Source organism: Calliphora vicina, chromosome X (assembly GCF_958450345.1).
Source record: "Calliphora vicina chromosome X, idCalVici1.1, whole genome shotgun sequence".
In the NCBI taxonomy this organism is placed as follows: Eukaryota; Metazoa; Arthropoda; class Insecta; order Diptera; family Calliphoridae; genus Calliphora; species Calliphora vicina.
Window position 1 is genome coordinate 471,007 of NC_088785.1, and position 11,188 is coordinate 482,194.

General features: G+C 40.2%; 2 non-coding genes and 1 pseudogene across 2 annotated transcripts; all 3 read left to right on the top strand.

Annotated features, from left to right (window-relative positions):
- Window positions 1-1,151: 1,151 nt before the first annotated feature.
- LOC135962887 (small subunit ribosomal RNA) lies at window positions 1,152-3,138 on the top strand. The gene has a single exon (XR_010576728.1). It is a non-coding gene; the product is annotated as a small subunit ribosomal RNA (ribosomal RNA).
- A 624-nt stretch (window positions 3,139-3,762) lies between these two features.
- Window positions 3,763-3,942, top strand: LOC135962972 (5.8S ribosomal RNA). Its single transcript, XR_010576783.1, has one exon. It is a non-coding gene; the product is annotated as a 5.8S ribosomal RNA (ribosomal RNA).
- Window positions 3,943-4,272: 330 nt separating this feature from the next.
- The window catches only part of LOC135962936 (large subunit ribosomal RNA), a 10,017-nt pseudogene continuing 3,101 nt past the window's right edge, over window positions 4,273-11,188 (top strand).

Consider the following 11,188-nt stretch of genomic DNA (forward strand, 5'->3'; position numbering starts at 1 on the left):
AGTTCATATTGTATGAAATTTCTTAAAAAAATTATCAAAATCGATAAAATTTTATTTTAATTTTTCTTACTTTTGTAAGTTAGGGAAATAGAAATTTTGAAATTTTGAAATTTCAAAAAAAAAAAATCTACAATTTTAGAAAATTTAAAAATTTTTTTTATCCAAAAATTAGTAATAATTCGTACGATTCATAATCAAAAAGAAAATTTCAAAAAAGTTGCTTAGAACTCAAGATATACAATTTTAAAGTTTCGGAAAACGAAATTGGCGGGGAAGTTGTATGTAACTATCTCTATATACTCTTGACATAAAATGCAGAGATACTAAATATTCACACAAAACATCAAAAATACTAATATACGGTGTGTTAAAATTGATTTAAGAATGAAAATCGAATGCGAATGATGATATTGTGCAAGAATGTTACAACGTGAATGTTGGAACTATTTGCTTGTTTTTTATATTGTGTATTGAGGTTTTTAAATATCTATTTTATTATTTGCGTTGAATATATGTGGTATAGTATTTTGTGTGTGGGGAGAGCAATGAAAACTTTTTTTAGTTTATTTGCCGCTAACGATGAATCTATTTAAGTTTGTCGACAAATTTTTTTAGTTTGTTGATTGAACTGTATAGTTATTCGTTAGTGTAATTATTTATTTTATTTTTTTTTTTTATAATTTTAATTTTTCTTTATTGAAATATTAAAATTAATTTTTATTCAATGTGCTAAAATTATTTATGATGCTTTGGTCTCTAGAACAAGAATTTTTTTATATTCTTGGGGATTTCAATATTTGCATTGGTAAATTTATTTTGTTAAAATCGAATAAAGAAAAATAAGTATTTTCTTAGTTTTTTTTATATAAGATTTTTTTGGTGAAGATTTTTTGGTGTTTTTCAAAAATGTATAAAATGTAAAAATGAAATATGAATGAAATGTAATTCTTAATTGCATATCAAAAAATATCATATATATTGAAAAATATTATATGATGCAATGTGAAATAAATGATAATAGAACAATATATTGTTTAAAAATCAAGAACAGTGAATTTGGAATGACGAATATGACGCGATAAAAAGCTGATTTTCGTTAAATTTCTTTTCAACTAAAACCAATTGAAAACAAATAATATAAATAAAACATTATTCTGGTTGATCCTGCCAGTAGTTATATGCTTGTCTCAAAGATTAAGCCATGCATGTCTAAGTACACACGAATTAAAAGTGAAACCGCAAAAGGCTCATTATATCAGTTATGGTTCCTTAGATCGTTAACAGTTACTTGGATAACTGTGGTAATTCTAGAGCTAATACATGCAATATAAATACGGACCTTTGGGACGTATGCTTTTATTAGGCTAAAACCAAGCGATCGCAAGATCGTTATTATGGTTGAACTCTAGATAACTTGCTGATCGTATGGTCTTGTACCGACGACAGATCTTTCAAATGTCTGCCCTATCAACTTTTGATGGTAGTATCTAGGACTACCATGGTTGCAACGGGTAACGGGGAATCAGGGTTCGATTCCGGAGAGGGAGCCTGAGAAACGGCTACCACATCTAAGGAAGGCAGCAGGCGCGTAAATTACCCACTCCCAGCTCGGGGAGGTAGTGACGAAAAATAACAATACAGGACTCATATTAGAGGCCCTGTAATTGGAATGAGTACACTTTAAATCCTTTAACAAGGACCTATTGGAGGGCAAGTCTGGTGCCAGCAGCCGCGGTAACTCCAGCTCCAATAGCGTATATTAAAGTTGTTGCGGTTAAAACGTTCGTAGTTGAACTTGTGCTTCATACGGGTAGTACAACTATAATTGTAGTTTGTACTGTACCTTATGTATGTAAGCGTATTACCGGTGGAGTTCTTATATGTATTAAATACTTGTATTTGTGCATATTCCTCCTATTTAAACCTGCTTCAGTGCTCTTCATCGAGTGTTGTTGTGGGCCGGTACAATTACTTTGAACAAATTAGAGTGCTTAAAGCAGGCTCCAAATGCCTGAATATTTTGTGCATGGAATAATGAAATAAGACCTCTGTTCTACTTTCATTGGTTTTTAGATCAAGAGGTAATGATTAATAGAAGCAGTTTGGGGGCATTAGTATTACGACGCGAGAGGTGAAATTCTTGGACCGTCGTAAGACTAACTTAAGCGAAAGCATTTGCCAAAGATGTTTTCATTAATCAAGAACGAAAGTTAGAGGTTCGAAGGCGATCAGATACCGCCCTAGTTCTAACCATAAACGATGCCAGCTAGCAATTGGGTGTAGCTACTATCATGGCTCTCTCAGTCGCTTCCCGGGAAACCAAAGCTTTTGGGCTCCGGGGGAAGTATGGTTGCAAAGCTGAAACTTAAAGGAATTGACGGAAGGGCACCACCAGGAGTGGAGCCTGCGGCTTAATTTGACTCAACACGGGAAAACTTACCAGGTCCGAACATAAGTGTGTAAGACAGATTGATAGCTCTTTCTCGAATCTATGGGTGGTGGTGCATGGCCGTTCTTAGTTCGTGGAGTGATTTGTCTGGTTAATTCCGATAACGAACGAGACTCAAATATATTAAATAGATGCTTTCAGGATTATGGTGTTTGAAGCTTTTGTAGCCTTCATTCATGAGTGCAGTAAAATGTGTGAGTGTTTGAATGTGTTTATGAAAGTGGAGCCGTACCTGTTGGTTTGTCCCATTATAAGGACACTAGCTTCTTAAATGGACAAATTGCGTCTAGCAATAATGAGATTGAGCAATAACAGGTCTGTGATGCCCTTAGATGTCCTGGGCTGCACGCGCGCTACAATGAAAGTATCAACGTGTATTTCCTAGACCGAGAGGTCCGGGTAAACCGCTGAACCACTTTCATGCTTGGGATTGTGAACTGAAACTGTTCACATGAACTTGGAATTCCCAGTAAGTGTGAGTCATTAACTCGCATTGATTACGTCCCTGCCCTTTGTACACACCGCCCGTCGCTACTACCGATTGAATTATTTAGTGAGGTCTCCGGACGTGATCACTGTAACGCCTTGTGTGTTACGGTTGTTTCGCAAAAGTTGACCGAACTTGATTATTTAGAGGAAGTAAAAGTCGTAACAAGGTTTCCGTAGGTGAACCTGCGGAAGGATCATTAATGTGTTCCTAACCGATAAAAAATTTTTTTTTATATATTTATATATAAAAAATATTAATAAAAAAAAAAACATAATGCCCTTTAAAAAAAAAGGCTAATAAAAATAAAATTAAAAATATTTAAATATTTTTTTTTTATAAAAAAAAAAGAGAAAAACACTAAAAGTGTTATTGAAAGAAAAACTCTTTAATAATAAAATAATATTATATTTTAATAATATTATAAAAAAAGTCGTTGGAAATTATATATATATATAATATATTTTCTTTTATTCTCTTTTATTAAAAAAAGATGTACTGATTTATGAACTTAAATCATACATTGGATGGGAATATTTGAAATATATATAATATATTCATTTTAGTGTACTGGCAATACAATTTATTGTATATCCATACATTGCATAAAAATTAAACTCACAATTATAGTTGTACTTGTATACAAGTTAAAAAAAATTGTTCTTTCTAAAAGAACTAAGATATTCGCAACAAACTTTGTGGTATGTTTTAAAATTAAAAAAAATATTATTGAAGGAATTGATATATGCCAATTTGGTTTGGTGTATTTTTGATTTCTTTCAATAAACAAATTTATGAATTGCTATTTAAACAAAAATAAATATATCACTCTAAGCGGTGGATCACTTGGCTCATGGGTCGATGAAGAACGCAGCAAACTGTGCGTCATCGTGTGAACTGCAGGACACATGAACATCGACATTTTGAACGCATATCGCAGTCCATGCTGTAAGGTACTTTAATTTATAATTAGAGTGCTGCTTGGACTACATATGGTTGAGGGTTGTAAGACTATGCTAAATAAGTTGCTTTAAAAATCTTTTATATATTTAATATGTAAAATTTTTTAAAAGCACATGTTGTATTACTGGATATTCTACTATATTCATAATACTAAAAGTTAAAGATACAAAACCTCTAACGAATAAAATCAGAGTATTTAATATTATATATTTTATATTCATTTTTTTATTGAGGAAGGTCTAGCATAAAATATTTTTTTATGAAACTAGGATTGCCTCTCTATTAAAAAGAATTTTTTATTTAAACAGAAAATAAAAGAAATGATTTCTATTTGTGGTTTTGATATTTTATGATTTAAAAAATTTTTTTATTACAACCTCAACTCATATGGGATTACCCCCTGAATTTAAGCATATTAATGAGGGGAGGAAAAGAAACTAACAAGGATTTTCTTAGTAGCGGCGAGCGAAAAGAAAATAGTTCAGCACTAAGTCACTTTGTCTTTATGGCAAATGTGAGATGCAGTGTATGGAATGTCAAATTTCTAGTATGAGAAATTAACGATTTAAGTCCTTCTTAAATGAGACCATTTACCCAAAGAGGGTGCCAGGCCCGTATAACGTTAATGATTACTAGATGGCATTTCCAAAGAGTCGTGTTGCTTGATAGTGCAGCACTAAGTGGGTGGTAAACTCCATCTAAAACTAAATATAACCATGAGACCGATAGTAAACAAGTACCGTGAGGGAAAGTTGAAAAGAACTCTGAATAGAGAGTTAAATAGTACGTGAAACTGCTTAGAGGTTAAGCCCGATGAACCTGAATATCCGTTATGGAAAATTCATCTTTATGATTTTAATATTTATAATATTATAATAATGGTGTGCATTTTTTCTATAAAGGACATTGTAATCTATTAACATAAATATATTTATCATAAGATCATTTGCTTAAGTTTATTCAAATTATTTTGCTTGCATTTTAATATCGAATAAATGCTTTTGATTTGATAAAGTGTTGATAGATTTATTATATATAGTGCTTAAATATTTATATTTTATAATAGCATATTGATCATTGATCTTTATGTTTATTATATGCACTTATATGATTAACAATGCGAAAGATTCAGGATACCTTCGGGACCCGTCTTGAAACACGGACCAAGGAGTCTAACATATTTGCAAGTTATTGGGAATAAAAACCTAATAGCGTAATTAACATAACTTAATTTAATGGGATTAGTTTTTAGCCTATTTATAGTCTATTAATTCAATCCCGGGGCGTTCTATACAGTTATGTATAATAGTATTTATATTATTTATACCTCTAACTAGAGCGTACCTTGAGCATATATGCTGTGACCCGAAAGATGGTGAACTATACTTGATCAGGTTGAAGTCAGGGGAAACCCTGATGGAAGACCGAAACAGTTCTGACGTGCAAATCGATTGTCAGAATTGAGTATAGGGGCGAAAGACCAATCGAACCATCTAGTAGCTGGTTCCCTCCGAAGTTTCCCTCAGGATAGCTGGTGCATTTAAAAATTATGTAAAATAATCTTATCTGGTAAAGCGAATGATTAGAGGCCTTAGGGTCGAAACGATCTTAACCTATTCTCAAACTTTAAATGGGTAAGAACCTCACCTTTCTTGGTATGAAGGTAGTGGTTGTGATATAATGTGCCCAGTGGGCCACTTTTGGTAAGCAGAACTGGCGCTGTGGGATGAACCAAACGTAATGTTACGGTGCCCAAATTAACAACTCATGCAGATACCATGAAAGGCGTTGGTTGCTTAAAACAGCAGGACGGTGGACATGGAAGTCGTAATCCGCTAAGGAGTGTGTAACAACTCACCTGCCGAAGCAACTAGCCCTTAAAATGGATGGCGCTTAAGTTGTATACCTATACATTACCGCTAAAGTAAATGGTTTATGTTCAATTTCGGTTGGATTATAAACTTTGAAACTTTAGTGAGTAGGAGGGTACAATGGTGAGCATAGAAGTGTTTGGCGTAAGCCTGCATGGAGCTGCCATTGGTACAGATCTTGGTGGTAGTAGCAAATAATCGAATGAGACCTTGGAGGACTGAAGTGGAGAAGGGTTTCGTGTGAACAGTGGTTGATCACGAGTTAGTCGGTCCTAAGTTTAAGGCGAAAGCCGAAAATTTTCAAGTTATAATGAAAAGGAAGTAAAATTGCTTAGTAATTAAACACTTGAATAATTTTGAACGAAAGGGAATACGGTTCCAATTCCGTAACCTGTTGAGTATCCGTTTGTTATTAAATATGGGCCTTGTGCTCATCCTGGCAACAGGAACGACCATAAAGAAGCCGTCGAGAGGTATCGGAAGAGTTTTCTTTTCTGTTTTATAGTCGTACTACCATGGAAGTCTTTCGAAGAGAGATATGGTAGATGGACTAGAAGAGCATGACATTTACTGTTGTGTCGATATTTTCTCCTCGGACCTTGAAAATTTATGGTGGGGTCACGCAAACTTCTCAACAGGCCGTACCAATATCCGCAGCTGGTCTCCAAGGTGAAGAGTCTCTAGTCGATAGAATAATGTAGGTAAGGGAAGTCGGCAAATTAGATCCGTAACTTCGGGATAAGGATTGGCTCTGAAGATTGAGATAGTCGGGCTTGATTGGGAAGCAATAACATGGTTTATGTACTCGTTCTGGGTAAATAGAGATTCTCGGATCTTGTTCCCCGGATAGTAGTTACGTAGCCAATTGTGGAACTTTCTTGCTAAAATTTTTAGGGAATTATCGCAAGATATATTCCTTTTAAATTATAACGACTATCAATTAACAATCAATTCAGAACTGGCACGGACTTGGGGAATCCGACTGTCTAATTAAAACAAAGCATTGTGATGGCCCTAGCGGGTGTTGACACAATGTGATTTCTGCCCAGTGCTCTGAATGTCAAAGTGAAGAAATTCAAGTAAGCGCGGGTAAACGGCGGGAGTAACTATGACTCTCTTAAGGTAGCCAAATGCCTCGTCATCTAATTAGTGACGCGCATGAATGGATTAACGAGATTCCTACTGTCCCTATCTACTACACACTTGTGCGTTTTACGTTGAGCTGATCAGACGTGTTTTTATAAGCGGATTTTCGGTACGTAAATTTAAAGTGTTATAGTGCGAATATTAAAAAGAGCGATAGTGGATTTTAAAGCTTGGACTCAGTAGATTCGGGAGATAGTGGTATTTTGTGAATCGGTTGGCGGATGCCTAAGATATAGGCAGATTAAAAATCGGTTGACGAAGAATCAAACGTGTGTATTATTATACATAGTGTGTGTGTGTGTAATAGAAAAGTTGAGACTCCGCTGCCAAAAGTTGAGACTCCGCTGACAAGTCTCAAGGCCAAACTCCGGCGGCTTTTTTGGTGGTGCCATACGTGTGGGTGAGTGAGTTGGTGTTGCCACTAGGTGGGTGTGTGACTCCACTAAGTGGTTTGTGACTCCACTAAGTGGTTTGTGACTCGGATAGGTTCGTGTCTCGGCTAAGTACTTCCGGTTTTGGGTTGACCATTTCCGGTTTGTGTCTTGACTAAGTGCCTCGACTAAGTGTTTCCGGTTTGTGTCTTGGCTAACCACTTCCGGTTTTGGGTTGGCCATTTCCGGTTTGTGTCTTGGCTAAGTGGTTCGTGCCTTGGCTAACTGGTTGGTGTCTTGGCTGTGTTGCCAATTTGTGTCTCTGCTAATAAGGGTATTCCTGTGTGATTACATTCTTTGTAATATATAGTAGGGGTATTCCCGTAGTTTTGAAGAGGGAAATTTTTCAAAATTCTATTTTTGCTGGTTTTTCTTCATTTTTACTGATATTTGGGTTGTTTTTTCGGGGTTTTTACTATGCCTCCTGCTAGTAAGCGGAAGGGTGAGAAGCCGAAGGGTGATGCGTCGGATACTGCCACCGATGATACCCGTTCTGTGCCGCCGGCTGGTGTACCCAAGGTGCGCCACACCGACAGCGAGGCGGAGGAATCGGTGGAAAGTAAGTCGAAGCGCCCGAAACCTAGCTCGCCGAAGCTGAAAAGAGGTGCTGTTGCTGCTGTTGCCGCTGTAGCTACGGGTAATGTTGTGGACCCGATGAGTGTCACTGATGATTTAGTGAGTGAAGAGGAGGTTACTGGTGGCAGGAAACCTCGTTTGAGGAAGAGGGGCGCATCGATGAGGGAGAAGGCCAGCGTCAGTGTTGAGGAGATGAAAGCGGTGACGGATGTGGTGACTACCATGGTACTCGCTGATGGCGTCGATCAGCAGCTTGCGCGCGGTGTGCTGCAACAGTGCTCTAAATATGAGGTCCTGTTGATGAGGTTGGTGGCTGAAAATGAACGCCTTAAGGGGAGATTGGAAGCTGCAGTTCCTGCTGTTTCATCTGCTCCAGCTGCTGGGCCTGTTTTTGCAGTTCCCAGAATCCCAGCTGAACGACCTGTGAGAGCTGATATGCGCGCAGCCGTAACTGCTGTTACCCCAAAGCCTGTGGAGACGTGGTCGGTGGTGGTTAAGGGGAAAAAGGGTGTCTCGTCTAAGGAGGTAGTGGAGAAGGTCCAGAAGGAGGTTGGCCCCACTTTAGGTGTGCGTGTGCATGATTTGCGACCTATGCGCGATGGCGGAGCGGTCATCCGGACCCCGTCGGTAGCTGAGAGGGAGAAGGTGGCGAAGAATGCCAAGTTCGGTGAGGTTGGGTTGGAGGTGTCGGTGAGAGACAAACTTGGACCGAGGATCGTCGTACAGCGAGTTCATCCGGAGATTACCCCGGATGAATTTATGACGGAGCTGTACGAGATGAATCTCAAACAGAAGATGTCTGAGGAGGTCTTTAAGCGGAGCGTTCGTCTGGTGACTGGCCCTTGGAAAGCGAGTGGTGGTGCAGTGAATGTCGTCCTTGAGGGCAATGCTGATACCATGCAGCATATGCTTGACGCTGGTAGGTGCTACATAAAGTGGTTCTCATTTATGGTACGACAGCACGACGCAGTTCCTAGTTGCTTTAGATGCCTGGGTTTCGACCACATGGTACGGAACTGCAGGATGGACACTGATGTCTGTCGTTTATGTGGCACGGCCGGCCACTTAGCCTCACGCTGCCAGAATGAGGTGAGATGCAGGAACTGTGCCTTTAAGGGGCTTCCGGCTGGGCATCTGATGATGTCTGCAGCCTGCCCGGTATACAGCGCCATTGTTGCCAAGGCGAACGCACGCCATTAATATGGAGGGTACAGATTTGAAAATCTTGCAGCTTAACTGCCAGCGGGCATATTCGGTGATTTGCGAACTAGGTCAAGCGATGTACAACCTGAATGCGACTTTTGCACTCGTGCAGGAGCCGTATGTCACGGATGGTCACATCAGGGGTTTGCCGGGGGGTATGCGAGCGTTTACGGACTTGGGGGGCAACGCCGCTATTATAATTAAGGACAGTTACATTAACTGTACGGTTATGAGTAGGAGTGATTGGGGAGTCTGCGTTAGCGTAGAGGGCGGTTTTGGTAGAATGCTACTGACAAGCATCTACTGTAGGTTTGGGGGGCCTCTTGAACCCTATTTAGGGTACATGGATTCGGTACTACTACTGGATAGTAGTTCACCTATAATCCTTGGTTTAGACGCAAATGCATGCTCTCGCATGTGGTTCTCTAAGATGGGCGGGAATACTTCTGCTCATCAGAACTACTTGCGAGGTGTCATGCTTAGTGAATGGCTGGTCACAAAGCGGCTCATTGTCCTCAATGAGCCTAGTGATATGTACACTTTTGATGGTCCAAGAGGATGTAGTGACATTGACGTGACGTTAGCCAATGTGGGGGCAATGACAGAATACCGTTTTAGCTGGAAGATTAGGGATGACTTTGGTGTGAGTGATCATAGTCTCATTGAGATTGTGGTCTCCCACCAACGGGCAACGGACGGGACGTACCTACCACGCAAGTGGAAACTACGCGACGTCAATTGGGATAACTATGCTGACGCATTTCGGTGGGCAGCGTTGGATGTTCCAATTGACGACTTTAGGGCACTTACTATTGACAGTCAAGTCAGCCTGATAGATAGGTGGATGTGTACCACTAATGATACTCTCCTTGGTCGTTGTCGCAAGACTCGTCAGGGAGGGGTCAGGTGGTGGACTCGCGAGCTGGATCTGATGCGGAGGAGCGTTCGTCGTCTCAGGAAGCGATTCCAGAGGGGAAGGCGCTCTAATGCAGAAGATCTGGTGCAGCGAAAAGCTGACTATCTGGCTGCCTTGAGAGTCTACAAGGACAGAATCGTGAGCGTGAAGGAGGACGAGTGGCGTACTTTCGTACAGGACAACAGGGATGACCCCTGGGGTAAGGTTTACCGTATCCTTAGGGGTAGACGGCAACAGGCGGACTTGTCGGGTCTTCGGGTTGGTAACACTACGTTGCTGACGTGGAGACAGTGCACGGACGCCTTGCTTGAGACTTTCTTTCCGGGGGCGGAATCGGCTGATCATCTTCCCTATGGGGAGATGATTAGTCCTCCGCCACTGGAGAGAATGGAAGTTGATGATAGCATATACCGAGTCAAAAGTAGGAAATCTCCGGGTATTGATGGTATGACTGGAGAGATGTGTAAAAGCATCTGGAAGGCCATACCGGAATATCTGGAGTCAGTCTTTGGGAGGTGTATCAGTGAGGGCTATTTCCCTGAGGCTTGGAAGCAGGCTAAAGTTGTGGTGCTCCTGAAGTCGCCCGATAAAGTGAGGAGTGATCCACGCTCATATCGGGGTATCAGCCTCCTTCCGGTACTTGGAAAAGTGCTGGAAAGGATGATGGTATATAGACTGAGGGAGTCCTACAATGAGGTGGCTTCTGAGTTTCAGTTCGGATTTAAAGAGGGGAAATCTGTTGAGGACGCGTGGCACCATGTCAAGTCTAGCGTTGTAAACTCTGCAAGCAAATATGTCCTTGGCATATTTGTTGATTTTAAGGGTGCGTTTGATTATCTCTCTTGGAGAGAGGTTCTTGATAGACTGCGTTTAGTTGGCTGTCGAGAGCTCTCCCTATGGAGTAGTTACTTCAGCGGCAGGAAAGCTTTTGTGGTAGGCGCCAACGATACTGTTTGCAGGGATGTTGCCAGGGGCTGCCCTCAGGGGTCTATCTGTGGTCCATTTATTTGGAACCTAATGATGGATCCCTTGTTGAGGTCTCTGGCGGCGTCTTGCCGACTCTGTGCTTACGCGGATGACTTGCTCATCTTAATCGAAGGTCAGTCTCGTGCTGAGCTGGAGAGAAGAGGTGAGCAGGCCATGCGT